The sequence below is a fragment of the Triturus cristatus genome, chromosome 9 (genome assembly GCF_964204655.1).
Source record: "Triturus cristatus chromosome 9, aTriCri1.1, whole genome shotgun sequence".
NCBI lineage: Eukaryota > Metazoa > Chordata > Amphibia > Caudata > Salamandridae > Triturus > Triturus cristatus.
In genome coordinates this window covers 945927295-945944511 of record NC_140592.1, presented here as the reverse complement: position 1 = coordinate 945944511, position 17217 = coordinate 945927295, and the positions used below count along the sequence as shown (strand labels likewise).

The 17217-nt window shown below is 46.1% G+C and overlaps 1 protein-coding gene across 3 annotated transcripts in view; it reads left to right on the top strand.

The window, feature by feature from the left end:
- The first annotated feature begins 7070 nt into the window (after positions 1–7070).
- The window catches only part of GPR68 (G protein-coupled receptor 68), a 235594-nt gene continuing 225447 nt past the window's right edge, over positions 7071–17217 (top strand). For all 3 annotated transcript variants that reach the window (XR_014968849.1, XM_085626539.1, XM_085626540.1), the window contains exon 1: positions 7071–7543. The gene's annotated coding sequence lies outside the window, so the exon portion shown is untranslated. The remainder of the gene's footprint in view (positions 7544–17217) is intronic.

Genomic DNA, 17217 nt, shown 5'->3' with positions numbered 1-17217 from the left:
AACTCCGAACTCCCGATCCCGGCCGCCGACTCAAGCCGCCATCTTGGGCCTCCAGGCCAGGAGCCCTCGTCGTCGTCTACTGGTCATCCCGGGCGCCGGCAGGGCCAGACTTGCGTATCGGAGCACTCCGGGGCCCCCGGGGATTCAACGCCGGGGTCGGACAGCCAGCGCCCGCATCAGGGTGTCGGGAACAGAGAGGCTAGTGCTGGGCTGGCGGCGGAGCTTCAACGCCGCGCGGCCATCTCAGCCTGCAGCTTGGCCACGCCCCCACGTGTTTTGATAGTTGGTATCAGGAATCTAAATAATTTCTACAAAGACCTGAATTTTAAAAGATGTTTTATGGAAGTGGAGTCTTACACGGTTGTTATATAGATTTTATTCTGCGATGGTTTTACATTAAATGGAAGTTTGTTATGTTTGTATGTTTGTATATGTTTAAGGACCTATGGTCTTAACATGGTGATGGTGATCACTCTTTGATTCGAGCAGATTTATTACTTGTTCATCATTCCTGATTATTGTGAATAAGATTTTGGATTATGCAATAAAGGCTACCAAGGTGACACTGGGACAAATTTATGGCTGCAAACATTGAAAAGTTTTATATAAATTAGTCCTTTTGAACCACTGTTTTACTATATTCCATTGAGCCGATGGGCCCACACCACATGAGCACTGTCAGTTGCTATTTGTTTAAATGAGAAGGAGTAGAGTCTTTTTGGAGCTGTACCCCTTATGGGTAGTGTCTGAAGTAGGAAATTACCATGATGGTTGTCAAAATGTGTAAAAAGGCAAAAGAACTGTTGATGTTGCAGCCAATAAAGTGAGAACTTAATTGATGAAAAGTTTGAAGAGGTGGCCAAGTGCTTTTTGGGTATGGAATTGGATAGGTGTCAAAGCACCCATTTTGTTTATTTTTTTAAAAACGATTCTCCCACTTCTGTGATACTTTACAGATTCAAGATGTGAAGGGAAATTTGGGTGGACAATGGTGAAGTGTTGTCAGACTGGTAAAAATGTACTACAATAAGGAAAAAGAGAGTGAAGGAATGAAAAATGTCCTAGCTATCGTAACTGAATGCTTAAATTCTATTAAGGACTCGGAGGCAAGGATTGTGCTATTCTTTCTCCACATAAAACTACTCTTCCCATGAAACATAGGGAATTGCAAGAAAATGATAGAGTGTCCATGGCCAGAACATCCCCTCTCCTCTGCACCAATCACAGGGCTCCTGGGTGATGATAGTCCTCTGTTATTGTCCATTCCCCATCAACGTCTACATGGCCCCCCTCGCACAAGTGGCCTGCCTTCACGACCTCAACATCATCTCCTATGCCGACGACACCCAGCTCATCCTCTCCCTCACCAAGGACCCACACACCGCCAAAGCCAACCTCCACGAGGGAATGAAGGCCGTCACCGACTGGATGAGGAGCAGCTGTCTGAAGCTGAACTTGGACAAGATGGAAGTCCTCATCCTCGGACCCACCCCCTCAGCCTGGGACGACTCCTGGTGGCTGAAAACACGGGGACAGCACCAACACCCACCGACCATGCACGCAATCTAGGATTCATCCTCGACTCCTCCCTCTCCATGTCTAAGCAGGTCAACGCCGTCTCCTCCTCCTGCTACAACACCCTCCGCATGCTCCGCAGGATCTACAAGTGGATCCCGACCGAAACAAGAAGAACGGTGACAGAGGCCCTCGTCAGCAGCAGACTGGACTACAGCAACGCACTCTACGCAGGAATGCCAGCCAAACACCTACGAAGACTACAACGCATCCAAAACGCCTCCGCCCGACTGATCGTCAACGTCCCCCGCCGCAGCCACATCACCCCCCACCTGAGAGACCTACACTGGCTCCCCGTCGACAAGAGGATCACCTTCAAGCTCCTCACCCACGCACACAAAGCACTCCACAACACCGGACCAGCCTACCTGAACAGCAGACTCAGCTTCTACATCCCCACCGCCAGATCTACTCCGCCAGCTTCGCCCTCGCCGCTGTCCCCCGCATCCAACGAACCAACCACCATCGGCAGATCCTTCTCCTACCTCGCCGCCAAGATCTGAAACACCCTCCCCACCCACCTACGGCAGACCCAAGACCTACTGGCCTTCAGAAGACTCCTCAAGACCTGGCTCTTCGAGCAGTAGCACCCCCCCCCCCCCATCCCCATCAGCGCCTTGGGACCCTCACGGGTAAGTAGCGCGCTTTACAAGTACTCTGATTGATTGAGATCAGCCAGTCAGGAGGCTTCGCGAATCTTGTTTTCCAGAATCGCCTGCAAAGCAAAATAAAGCATAAGCGACAGCAATGGCTAATGTTTAGCCTGTAGAGGAAACGGTACAGCGAAACAACAGCAATGTCAGCTGGTATTAAAGACAGGATAACAAAACATCTTACGTACCCTAGTACAAGGGTGGGAAGGTACCAAAGACCACCTTGTACCCTGGGTGGGATAATCCTCGCCTCCGAGTCCTTAATAGAATTGAAACTTTCCGTTACGATAGCTAGGACATTTTTCATTCTATGTCATGACCAGAGGCGAGGATTATGCTTGTTTAAAGCTTTCTCACCACCAAATGAGCCATATCAATAATCGGTTTAAAATAAAACCGCTTAAAGGTGGAGTCTGAAGACCAATCCGCTGCATTCAGACTGTCTTCCAGATGAGCTCCCAGGGTAAATGCCTTAGAGGCCATCACTCTTGTGGCTGAGTGAGCGCCGAAGACTCGAAGGTCAATTCCAGCTTCCTACATCACCCACCTTAACCACCGGGAAATGGTGAGTGCTGGAAAAGTCCAGGGCCCTGACGTCCAAAACTCTCCTGCAGGATACAAAGCAGAGAGGCATCGCCAATTTGGCCGACAGTTCTTTCCTAGAAAGGAACCTGTTCTGCTGCCAGGACAGAAACAAGTTTAAAACCTGATTAACATCCCAGAGTTGAGAATAACGGGGCTCAGGAGGTAGAGAGAGTCGAATGCCTCTGAGGAGACGACAGACCAAGGGATGTTCACCCACTGGAGAACCGTCCACCATGGTATGACCTGCCGAGATGGCAGAACGGAAGGTATTAATGGTCCTGTAAGCCAAGCCCTCTTCCGCTAGGCCGGCCAAAAAATTCAGTATAGAGGTCACGTCTGTTGCCACGGGATTGAGACCCTGTCGCACACACCAACGATACCACCTCCTCCAGGTAGAACAGTATCGTTTGGCGGTACTGTCGGCCCAGGCCTTGGACATGAATTTTTCAGCCGCTCCTGAAAGGCCTGGGTCCGCCCAGCATCCCCTGTAATCCGCCACACCATCAGGGCGAGAGAGCCTTGCTCTATTAGCGGATGTGGAACTCCGTCCGGACTGAGAAGAAGAGTCGGAAATCGGGGGAGTGGGATTGGAGAATCCCAAGAAAGTTCCAGAAGAACCGGAAACCAAACTTGAGACCTCCAAATTGGAGAAATGAGGACCACGTCCGCTCTTTGGCGTCAAACCTGGGCTGAGACCCTCGTGAGCATGGCAAACAGGGGAAAGGCATAGCCCCTTTCCTCCAGCCAATTCTGAAGGAATGCGTCTGTCCGCTTTGCCTTGGGATCCGGTTTCCAACTGAAGAACCGGGGAAGTTGGTGTTCCAAACAGGAGGCAAACAGGTCGACTGAGAATGGACCCCAGATCCTCTGGAGATCCGCGAAGACCCCCGGATGCAACTTCCAAAGAATCCCGTCGTGAAAATGGCAGGAGTGGAAATACGCTATCTGGTTGTCCTGACCCGGCAGGTATTCCGCCGTAACGGAAACCTGATGATCCAGGCAGTACTGCCTAAACTTTGCTGCCATGTCCGAGAGAGCTCTCGAACGCGTGCCCCCAAGATGATTGATGTATCGGACTGCCGAAATATTGTCCATCTTGAGCAGGATGCAGAACCGAACCGAATCTTTGGTCCAACATTGGATCGCAAACGACCCCGCCAGGAGTTCCAAGCAGTTGATGTGCAACTGTTGCTCCTGTGGTGACTACACACCTCCCGTCATGAAATCTCCACAACGCGCGTCCCAGCCGGATCTGCTGGCGTCTGATTCTATAACGATATCCGGTGTGGAACCGAAAATCGCACGACCATTCCAGGCCTCCATGTTGGAGAGCCACCACTGAATTTCCTCTCTTGCTTACGCAGACAGTGACACCTTCTGAGAGTAGGAGAGTCCCTTGCGAAGGTGTTGGGCCTTGAGGCGCTGGAGGGCCCTGTAATGGAGTGGCCCTGGGAAGATAGCTTGAATCGATGCCGAGAGAAGACCAACGATGCGGGCCAGCTGCCTGAGGGAGAGGTGTTGTTGAGTGAGAACTCTCCTGAGTTCGTGCCGAATTCTTGTCACCTTTCGGGAGGGAAGATTGAGCGTACCTGCCACAGAGTTGATGGCAAACCCAAGGAAAATTACCCTTTGGGATGGAACGAGGGTGGGCTTTGCCTCGTTGATCACAAAGCCCAGGGTTTAGAGCAAATTGATCGCTGTCTGGAGCTGATGCGTCAACGCGTTGGGACACTAGGCCATCAACAAAATGTCGTCCAAGTAGACTATGAGTCTCATCCCGGATGCCCGAAGACGCTCGATCACTGGACGGAGAACCTTGGTGAAGCACCAAGGCACAGAGGAAAGACCAAAAGGAAGAGTGGTGAACTCGTACGTCCTGTCCCGCCAGTGAAATTGCAGGAAGCTCCGGTGTGGAGGAAAAATGGGAATGGTCAGATATGCGTCTTTGAGATCGTGACGCGCCATCCAGTCGTTCGGCCTGAGGAGATCGCGAAGAAGATGGATTCCCGCCATCTTCAAGTGGGGATAAACCAGACCCCGTCCATCTTGTCTACCACAAAGAGGTTGCTTATAAAGCCGCGGGGATGGGGCAGAGTTTCTATAACTGCCCCTTTGCCCAGAAGAGATTGGACCTCTTGATCGACCAACGCGGCGTCTGCTTACGAAAAAACGAGAGGGTGCGACGGAACCGGTTGGAAGGGTTCCCCTTGAAAATCTATATGAAACCCCTGAACAGTCTGTAGAACCCAGGCGCCCCCCGTGGCAGAAGTCCAGGCCTGGAAAAAATGCGCCAGACGACCCCCCACTTTTAGAAGGGAAGAAGGGAGAACACTCACCGCCTCTACCACCTCGGTTCTTGCCTCGCCGTCCTCTCGTCGAGTAGAAATTGCCAAGTCTGGCTTGATCCTGGTAATTTCCCTGGTTGGAGCCTTGCCCTCTTTGCTGATTGGGTCAGCTGGACCAGCGGCCCCTGCCTTGACCGGCCCCTCGGAAAACCTGAGGGCGAAACACTTTCCTTATGGAGGACTGTGCCCTGTCCAGAGACGCAAACAGCCGCGGCCCGTGGAGGGAGTTCCGTGGGGCGGAAAGGCGGGGCGGGGGAGGGGCAGGGTGGGGGGTTCTAAAAACCGGAATATGGATAATTGCAGGTAAGTAAACAATAAAATAAATAAAACGAATTTCGTAGCGTGCGCTGCATCGCATTTTGCGATGCAGGGCGCGCAACGAAATTCGTTTTTGTTTTTGTTTCTTTAAAAGATATTTAGAGACCTATATAGAGACTATGCTAGGTCATCTATATGTACATATATATAACATAGTGGAGTACACTGTATTCATATAGAAATTGTTCATGAGTTTGAGGCTGGCTCACACAAAAAGAGAGGGGAAAGGAAAACCGATATTTGTAGCGAATAACTAGTATAGTGCATTAAAATTAAAGTAAAAGATATAATGATATAATTAAGAGACTATAAATTGTCTCAAGATAAGAGACCACTGTGCTGCAGCGTGTAAAGAATAAAACGCAAACAGTGTGAGTGCTACTTGATAAAAGTTCAAAGAATACCAATCACCAAAAAGGAAAGAGACATGATAAAATAAAATCTGTTACCTACTATGTCCATGATGGACATGCAGAGAAGAGAGTATTCTCAGGATACAATTGGCTGTACTCCATGATGTCATTTTGGAACACACAGAGAAGAATCAATCTAGTAGATGCGGCTGGGAAGCTTGGAATCTCCACATATGAGTTGTGTATTCCATCAAAGGGGCCATCCAGTGACTGATGCCACAATAGGTTTTAAATCCCACCCAGAGGCCATCAAACAAAGGCATATTCTAGAACCCATTTTATTGATGATTGCTGATAATGTGAGATTGGGTCAGAGGGATTCTATAATCCCGGTATAAAAGGCAGTCACTATTTTCTTTATAATCGGAGACTTGTGATGCACTATGTCACTGATTATAAAGAAAAGATGTCAGAACTCAACTATTATACGTTTTTACAGCCGAGTTCTGACATCACAGTGCCTGCTGTCCAAGCCAGCAGCCAAGGTGAAAGGCAGGTCAGGTCACAGAGCAAACTTAAAACAGCTGTTTAAAGCAACACATGGGAGGTAGCTTATCTATCTTCTATCTTTCTGTTTTATTTATTTGAATAGCTTACAACGACAAGCAGAGAGAATATGTTTATATTCTGAACTCGTAAGGCAGTGAAAATCTAAAATCTTTCTGCATGTTTCTACATGTTCCGAGCTACTGCAGCTTGTTTTTTTTTTTTAAACGGACTGGTTTTGAACTGTTTCTAATATCTGTGCGAAACAAATATCTAACAGATTTGGGATGCAAGTAATTTTGTACTAGCAGTTTTATTTTTAATGTTTGCAAACATGCTCTCTCTTTCACATGAAAGAGCTACCTACGCATCAAGGTTTTAAGTGGTTTGTGGGAAAGGTGATGGTGTGACCATGTATTATATGGGATAAAGTACCTCCTGCTGTACACAGTAAGGATATTGCAAGTATATTGCAAGTCACTGAGGAGTTCCATAACCATATAAAGGAAGGAGGCCTTCGGCCGGCCTCGTTCCTCTATATTCTTATATGGAACTCCTCAGCGATTTGCAATATCCTTATCAAGTACTTTAGCCCGTAAATCTTTTTCAGTGGGTGGCCCTTTAAACTTTGAGTAATTCAAGAATGTGTCCCACCTTTACGCGTGTGGTGTGCAGGTGAATTATGAGTGAGTGTGTGCCTGGGTGAACCCTGGTGCTTGTAATCTAGGAGTAGGTTTTCTTCAGTTTGAAGTACCATGAACACAGCTGCTACATGTGCATGCCTGGATTCTGGGCTGGAAACTCTTGACTGAGGGAGCGCGAAGGGAGTTGTGTGACAAAACGGAGCCCTGTCTCCTCTGCTCTCTATTGCAGGCGCCGTTGGCTTTGCCCGGCATTTGCTTTACTAACAATATCATAGAAGCCTCCATACACGGGCGCCGGCAGTGGAAGCCTCCCACCTGCGCGCGCTGCCTCGGCTCCTGCCAGGGAGGTCAGCAGAGTCGCGTGGCTGGGGAGCCCCGTGAGTCAGGTCTGGACAAGGAGGAGGAGGAGGGGTAACAGAACAGCGAGGGGGCGGCAAGCGGAGGAGGAGGAAGGAAGGAGACGAGCTGCTGCGGCGCCAATGGCAGCGGAACGAACCTCTGTGGCTGAAGCACCGCGCTCTCAGGTGAGGAATTTCACATTTTATTTCAAAATCTGAAAAGTGTGGGCTTTAAACTCAGCAGCGCTTAATTATTTTTGTTTATCTTTGTAAATAGTGATTGATTGTTGATGAAAATCCACAATTTCTTCAATATTATGCTGGAATTGGCTCTCTATATGCACTTTTAAGTTTGAAGAAGGGTGTGAATAAAGTGACACATACCCGTAACAGCAGCGATGGCTCAAAATTGTAACAAAATCAAATTGGTCATTAGGAAAAACTTTGGGACGATAACAGCAGCATCACAGAGGTTGGCGGCGGGGTCCCTTACAAGCGCCTCATGCAAATATAAATGTCTCTGCACCACGAGCGCCTTGATAAATTATGAATTGGAATGATTATTGTTTGTTTCCTCCACCACGTTGTGGAACACGATGGCGAACTGCCCAAGTTTGGAGATGTGGTTCCAGTGAGAGCTTGGCCAAGACGGATTAATAACATAATTGTATCCTCTCCAGTTCACCTGTTGTTATCGTGTTTATTTCATAGCAGAACAAAATGAACCAGTCTGGCTATTTCTGTAGATTTGGCGTGTCTAAGTATTAAAAATCTCATCGTGAATTAAATATATGGGAAGTTTGGCCAGCTCCGAGCTCCCCAATATTTCTATAGCAGACACGCAGGTGCAGTGCCAAGACTTTACAGCATTGCGATCTCCGGTTATTTTGTCTCCCTGTGTCAAGCTGACGTCACGGAGCCGGTCCTGGCACTCTACCATCATCACTTTGCATTCTGGAGCTTGTAGTGTGTTTTGCTTTCACCCTTTTAAATGTGGGCTTGAAAATCTCAGCATGCGACTGGACTGTATAGCATGAACACTGTAAAGGCAGCCTTCTTTCCATACGATTTTTTAAAAATGGGGGGGGGGGGGGAGATTTCCAAGTTTACCCAAAATATTCAAGGACTGAATTTAATATAGTAAATTAGCCTCATGAACTTTATACATGGGACCACCAGGCTGAACTTAAGAGAGAGTATTAGGACACGTGGTACATCAAGCAGATGAGACAGCTGGGCAGCGTTTTCAGAATGGGGCGTCTCTCTCTCTCTCTCTCTCTCTCTCTCTCTCTCTCTCTCTCTCTCGCTCTCTCGCTCTCTCGCTCGCTCTCTCTCTCTCTCTCTCTCTCTCTCTCTCGCTCGCTCTCTTTCCACTGTCTCGTTTTCTCACTCGTAGTAATCTGTGCCGCACTGATTTATCTACTGTACTTTTCCAGACTTGCACCTCGTTTTCATCGTTTCCTTTATTTCTAGGCTTCAAACACCGGAGATGTTGCATTTTCAATCTAGAATGTGCGCGTTTGTCCATTTCGAAGTGTTTTTATAGTATGCTTCGTTTCAATGTGAACACTTATATCTCATTTTAAAATAAACAAGACATGCCATTATGAAACTAGGATCGATAATTTTGGCACATTATTTTTATTGAAACATTTATGTAGCGCTTCCTACCCCAGATGAGTCTGCAAAGCGCTCTGATTTGCACCGGAATCCTGGGTGCCCTGTTCCGAGTACGGTATGCAGGGTGTTGGTTGTGTTTGGCAAGGTGCATGAGGCCTGTAGACTTACTCTAAACTAGACACGCTGCAGCAATGAGAAACTAAACACAGATAAAAACAAGCTAAACTATCAAACAGTGAGCCTAAGCGTTAATAACAGCATAAATGCCATTATTTACTCAGCAAAAGACACACAATTGATGGACGGAATGCAGAACAAATCAAAACACTCGCCCCAGTCAAGAGATCTGGGTTATATCCATCCTTCTTTTGCTCACCATGCCACCTCAGTTTAGACCTGACCATATGCAAATCAGTCTTGACCCTGTGCCTCATGGGAACAGTCCAGCCCGAACTGCTAAGCCAGATCCTCCCTGGACCGGAAACAAGCATCCTAGGACCGGTTTCGGGGTTTCACCCCTCATCTGCCAGGATAGCTTGAATCCAGTGGCACAGTGAGCCCGGGACCCACGTCTGGGCATACCTGGCGCACTTAGGGCGAGGGAGCAACAGACACACAATTATTGGACGGAATGCAGAACAAATCAAAACATTCACCCACAGTCAAGAGATCTGGGTTATATCCATCATTCGTTTGCTCACCATGCCACCCCAGTTTAGACCTGGCCATATGCAAATCAGTCTTGACCCTGTGCCTCATGGGAACAGTCCAGCCCGAACTGCTAAGCCAGGTCCTCCCAGGACCGGAAAAAAAGCATCCTAGGACCAGTTTCGGGGTTTCACCCCTCTTCAGCCAGGATCGCTTGAATCCAGTGGCCACGTCTGGGCATACCCGGCGCACTTAGGGCGAGGAAGCAAAAGACACACAATTGATAGACGGAATATAACATTGTTCTGCATTCAGTCCATCAATAGTTCTTTTTGCATTATTTACTTAGCAGCATTAACATTTAGCACAGAAATGATGTTCAGCAGGATAATGACGGTACATAGCACCATAACATGGTTAACATAAACCAAAGCGAGAGATTAAAGTAAGGCGCCAAGGTGCAAATGTGTGACAGGTACAAAAATAAAAAAAGTGGGAAAATACAATTTATAGCTTTTGTTAATAGAATCACAAATTTACGATATTAAGACAATGAGAGCTATTTGTTTCTTTTCAGAGCTCTCAATTTTTCTACTAACATGCGTGAATAGCTCTTCGAGTCCAGATTTTTCTTTGCCTTCTTATACTTTTAGTCCTGTTTATTTATTATACAAACAGGACTTCAAGTACCAAAATGCAGATTAAAAAAAATCCATGACTGGATAGATATGCTACTGACCATAGACCTGGGAAACTTGAGAGCTCAAACTTTTTGCCTTCACATCTTAGGGGACTGGACTTGAGGGTTACCTTAAAGTTCTGCACAGAGGGGCATGCCATCCAGAGGGATAATTCTAGAGAAGGGGTCTTAGAAGGGAAAAATACTAATCCACACAGCAGCACAAGATGGTTTGGGCGAGGCTTGAAGACTCTGATCGTAGTTTTGGGATGAGAACATCTTGATTGGGTCAGTAAGTCAGAGAAAAGATTATCAGTCAGCTGACTGCTCAGTGGACTAATGTATCCACTGAAATTCTGTGTTTTACCCTGTGATCACATGTTAAAATCCTGTGCCGTAATCCTGTTTTGAATTATTTCAAACTCTCACACCTACTTTGTGTTAGTTCAGGGAAAGGAAGTAGAGAATCTTACACAGAATCTTACGCAGCTGACACAGTCTAAACCAGCCATGTTCAAGAGCTTGGCTACCAAGGTAGGCAAAGACCCTCGCCTTATGCATAGTTAAGTGGTCTCTTCCTAATTCCATTTGGGTGAACAGGATTATATTACTTCAATTCACCAAAATGCCAGGGGTGGGGGAAGGGACATCACACGCCCTTTGACCATAATGGCATCACAAGTAGTGACATCATATAGCCTTTCAATCTGAATTTTCCCAGGCGGTCATTTCACTAGACCTCCACCCTGATGCCATCACAATGACATCGCTAAAGTTCCATAATAATCACATGATTGATATAACAACACAACAGGTACGCAGGTCTACTTTAGATCCCACCTATATTGGGTTGCTGACATCATCTTTGAAAGTTCTAAGGAGTAATACTAGCCATGAATTGTTTCAAGATAGTTCAACAAGACTGGTTCTGTAGGGTTTCGGTGGTCTGCCCCAGAGAAAAGGTGAGAACAATGAAGTAAAATAGTGCATTTTGGAACACAACTTTCAAATAGATTTGTTTAATAGCCAGAGGCTCTATGGCTACAATCCTTAAATATTAAAGCCCTTCATGGTGTTCCAAGCCAATCAAACCTGCCATTCTATAGGAGTTGACTCCATCCAACCCCCCCCCCCCCCCCCTCCATTAGTCAAAAATAGCCTCTATTGTGCCTGGGCCAGCATTTTGTTATGGGTGTCCTCCTAGGCCAAAATGACTAATAATTTACCAGAGCCAGAATGTTGTCATCAATGCTACCTATATACCATTGGTGACCCTTGTGTCAAAATGATCTTAGTATGTCAGGGCCACCATTTTGTCATGGTTGCTCTCCAACTCCCCCCCCCCCCCATCCCCCCATGTCACTGTTGTCGTCCCCCATGACAATAAGTACCTCCAATGTGCTAGTGCCAGCATTTTGCCATGGATGCCCATGCCAAGAATTTCCTCAAATATGCCAGCTCCAGCATTTTTACACAGGTGCCCCATGTGCCTAGGATTACCTCTAGTAGGGAACTGCCAGAATTTTACTATTATGTCAAGAACTACCTTCACTACTAATTATTTATCTCCAGTAACCCCGTACCAGTATTTTACTATTATGTCAAAGTTACTTACTGTCTGTCAGTATATTGTCACAAGTGGCAGGCATGCTAAGGATTGCCAGGGCTAGTATTTTACCATGAGTGCCTCAATTCTCATTCAGTCGCACTTATCACTCACTCTGATTCACACATTCCTATTTTGTCACATTCACTCTCACATCACTCTGACTAATTATCACTCGCTACCTGTCACTGACACCGACTCATTCTCACTCATACACACACATGCTTACACATACACACACATTAAAACACTCTCGCTCACATAAATGCTCACAGAAACACACTCACCGCAAACATGTACACAACATACATTTAAAAGCATTTTTTTACTTACCTCAGCTGCCAAGGGAGGTCCTGTTCCAGTCAATTGTACTCAATTTTTTATTACACTAATATTATCAAAAAATAGGGGAGTGGAGCCCCAACCAAGACCTAAAGGGACGAGCTGCCCCTGTGTTCGTGGCACTGATTCTGCCACCTCTGAGGCCAGGGGTCGCAAAGGCTGTACCGGGAGTCTCTAAGGGCAAGTCCTGGCTCACAGCTGCGACCCTTGAAGACCCCAGTTATTATTTTCACTTTTCGTGGGGTTATACAATCCGACCCCACTGAGGCATTGTTGGAAGTTGGCAAATGTCATGGGTTAAACCTTCAGCAAGTCTTGGTATTTGAGCAGCCACACATTGACATCTGAGGCTCTTAGTTTCGCATTTAACTCTCAAAAATTAATTAGGAATCACAAAGTGGACATATCTGTTGACTAAACATACAACACCACAGAGCAATTGGATAGAGATTCTGAATTCATAATTCTATAACAGTGTCGGTACAGACCAGAACTGGGTTCCCTTGTTTCTCTAAAATTATCTAGTGGTAGATAATGCCTAGTCATTGTATTTTGCCTCTAGTAAAACAAAACTGTATCTTACACTATGGGTAAGCATTTACCCCTGTATCCATTTTTGGTCAACATGTTTCAGCCGATAAGCCCCACGGCTTTGTTCGTGTCTGAGGTCCCAATGCTTACCACTATCCACTTCCTAGTGTTGAATGGTTTTGCGTGGTGTGGTGGGTTGAAGGAAAACGTGGAAGAAATCCTAAACCAATACTCCGCACCTGGTTCAGTGCCCATCTCCTGCATTGGTAAGTGACAGCAAAACACAGTCTTGTTGTTAGTACATGAGTCTGTAATCCACAATTCTTGCGAGGGATGTGGGGAAATTATGGAGAAGACCAGACTCCGTGATGAGGCATGCCACGTTGGTGGGTGAGGGAACAGCATCCTTTTACAAGGAAACCCATTGTCGATTGTGATTACGGTCTGCACCCACATCAATATATGAATATTAAATCCCAATCCAAGTCATATCATACTGTGATATCACACGTATATAATTGGGATCGTGTACGATAGACCATTTATCCATGATCCATGCATCTTCTGCCTCTTTCATAATCATAGTTGGTGTTTTCTAAGTATCTCAAAAAAAGAGAGAGGGACCCAAACACCAAAGGAGAAGGGTACCAGAAATACTTTTAGTCAGACAAAAACCCCTTTGGGTAGATATGTAAACAAAAATTCACACTCGCAATCAGAACCCAATGTCACCGATATGAAGACAACGCATCAAGGGATGAGGAAACCAAGCACCAAACACAATTCTAGATAATCCGTACCAATTTAATTTATATACATTATAATATACACAATTTTGCTATTAATTGAACGTACAATGGAAATTCATCAGAAAATACAGTTTAAAACAGCCATATGTAGACTAATACAATTAATACAATTTAAAAACATACACACAATGGAAACTAAAAAAACAATAATAAAATTGGGAGAACAAGAAGGAAGTTGATTCCTAATCACAGAAAGAACTACTAAATCGAGCACAGATCAATTGTTATGTTTCAAGAGAATTATTAATCTTTTCTAGATAACAGTTGTCCACATAGATTTATAGTAGGCTTTCGTTTATCAGTGCATCTGATGTATGTTTGTTTGTATGTTTTTAAATTGTATTAATTGTGTCAGTCTACATATGGCTGTTTTAAACTGTATTTTCTGATGTATTTCCATTGTACTTTCAATTAATAGCAAAATTGTGTATATTATAATGTATATAAATTAAATTGGTACTGATTATCTAGAATTGTGTTTGGTGCTTGGTTTCCTCATCCCTTGATGCGTTGTCTTCATATCGGTGACATTGGGTTCTGATTGTGAGTGTGGATTTATGTTTACATATCTACCCAAAGGGGTTTTTGTCTGACTAAAAGTTGTTTTCTAAGTAGCCAGGACTGCTGAAGGTGTCAGAAATGAAAATAGGCCACATGGCAACTATGAGTTGTGTGATGGGAGCACCTGTTATTTGTGGAGCTACAAGACTCTCACACCGACACAAAATAAACAAGCATTGCCAAAGGCAATACCTCTGGCTTGATTTGAGCCAGTGATTAAAATATTTAAAAAGCCAGATTCAATAAATAAAAGAAAGCAAGCAATTACTGATGTATGTAAAGAATGCAGTTATGATATAAAGAATTTATTGTGATGTGAAACACACCCTCATGTAATGAAAAACATGCACTTCAGAGGAGGTTAAAAGATACACAAACAGAAGAAGTTAAAGAGACATGCTCCTGTTATTTCAAGCCAAACCTAATAAGCGAGTTTAAAGTTCATGTTGCCACTAGGAATACCCTTTTGAAGTACTAGAGATAATTTACAGAGCAGCAGGCAACTAGGAGTTTAACATATCCTTCCTTTGACGAGGAAGATAGCTTTGGATGCAGGGTGAATTGTCCATTAGCTGTAAGCATTGCATAGTGATTCTTTTGAGCTAAATTGATGCCTTGCCATCTTGGAATTGCAGCTCCTTAGATGCTTAGTACGGCAGTTGTTACCCCTTTACTCCTTTTCTATTGGTATTTTAGTACTTCTGGACTCTCCAGAGTGTGGCCTAAGTCCCCTGTGACACAATGCATGGATGGATGCTGGTGGGGTGGAGTTCATCGCTGGTGAGCCTTTGCATTGTCTTCAGACCTTTCCAGAGTGAGTGGTTCGGACCCTGGGTTCAAGGCGTGTTTCCTAAAGCTTGCTTCGGCCCTGGCAAGTTTGGTTGCCCCTTATCATGGGTGGATTGTTCAGCTGGGTGTTTACTGGGGGCACTGACAGAGAGCAAATTTGAAGAACAGGGTCAGAGGGCCGTTGCAGGATACAACCTGTCCATTTCTAAAGGGTAAAATCGCTGCCAAGGCCGCCTTTTGGCCCTAAGAACATACGTACATGTGTTTATCATTCAGCACGGAGGAGCTCATTTAAATGACCTCAGATGGACGTATAAGTGGACAGGGTGGGATGTTAGCCTGTGACACAAGAAACTGGTGTAGATGCACCAGGCCACTGAGCCACGAGCTCAAGTTGAGCACACGATTAGCTGCACCCGACAGCATTTTAAAGACCCCTAAGAAAAGTATTATTGCTAGTGCCCAGTAATATGTGAGCACCCCTCATTTGTTTAATGTTCCGAGGCAAGTGACAGCCAGCAGAATCCTGTAATATAATGTCTTCACTTTAAGTGATAATTTAATGTATTTTCTGGCACAGAATGTTTGATGGACTATTAATGTACAGTGGGCAAGTAATGTGCATGATATCCTGACACAGTATTTAAAACAGTCCAGATTATTTCTACTGATATAAAAGATCTGATTGGTAGAATTAATTGTCCTGGGGTGCAAACATATTTAACTGCTGTGCACCCACTGTTTTGTATGTGGTTCCGATCCTAACAGGCGCATGCAGAATTTTCTGCTATGGGTAAATATCCCTCCTTGTTGCTGTCAAAACGAATTATTGCAGATTAAATCAATCTTCTGTAAAATATACCGTTTAGAGAGCTCCAGGCTTCTCCACAAATTCCATTGTAGATGTCAGGATCACACCCTATTGCTTGCTCAATTTGTGCAATGCCTGCGGCGCTGGAAGTGGAAAATGGGCGTCATTGGTTGGCAAGAGAAAGTGGGCGGAGCTATGAGGGGAGGATCGGACTCTGACATCATGTTACATATATATTTTTTGAAAAATTCTACCACAAAGACATTGGCGAAAAGGGCACGTGGTGGTAAACGTGTACTGGTTTATTTAATGGGTCACAAACAAACTGCATTTTAAAATATCTTGAGGGCAAGGCACCTACTGCAGAAACCTTTGAATAAACAGCAATTCCCAGACTATAATAACAGTAAGGTAACTCTAGTGGTTAATGCACTTGCTGCTTAACATACATGAGACAAAGCACGTGGTGTAACACGAATCAATCAATCAATCAATACACTTATAAAGCGCGCTACTTACCCGTGAGGGTCTCAAGGCGCTATGGGGGGGGCTTCTACTGCTCGAAGAGCCAGGTCTTGAGGTGTCTTCTGAAGGTGAGGAGGTCTTGGGTACACCATAGGTGTGTGGGGAGGGAGTTCCAAGTCTTGGCGGCGAGAAAGGAGAAAGATCTGCCGCCGGAGGTCAAGCGGTGGATGCGGGGGACTGCGGCGAGGGCGAGGTTGGCGGAGCGGAGCTGGCGGGTGGGGGTGTAGAAGCTGAGTCGGTCGTTGAGGTAGGCTGGTACGGTGTTGTGGAGGGCTTTGTGTGCGTGGGTGGGGAGCTTGAAAGTGATCCTCTTTTCGATGGGGAGCCAGTGAAGATCCCTCAGGTGGGGAGTGATGTGGTTGCGGCGGGGGATGTTGAGGATCAGTCGGGCGGAGGCTTTTTGAATGCGTTGTAGTCGTCGTAGGTGTTTGGCCGGGATGCCTGCGTAGAGTGCGTTGCCGTAGTCTAGCCTGCTGCTGACAAGGGCCTGGGTCACAGTCCTTGTTTCAGTGGGGATCCACTTGTAGATCCTGCAGAGCATTCGGAGGGTGTTGTAGCAGGCGGAGGAGACGGCGTTGACCTGCTTCTCCATGGTGAGGGAGGAGTCGAGGATGATTCCCAGGTTGCGAGCGTGGTCGGTGGGGTAGGTGCTGTTCCTAGCGCGGTCGGCCACCAGGAGTCGTCCTAGGCTGAGGGTGTGGGTCCGAGGATGAGGACCTCCGTCTTGTCCAAGTTCAGCTTCAGTCGGCTGTTTCTCATCCATTCAGTGACGGCTCTCAATCCCTCGTGGAGGTTCGTTTTGGGGGTGGCCGAGTCCTTGGTGAGGGAGAGGATCAGCTGGGTGTCATCGGCATAGGAGATATGTAGAGCTGCTGTCGGCGGACGACCTGTGCAAGGGGGGCCATGTAGACGTTGAACAACGTCGGGCTGAGGGATGAT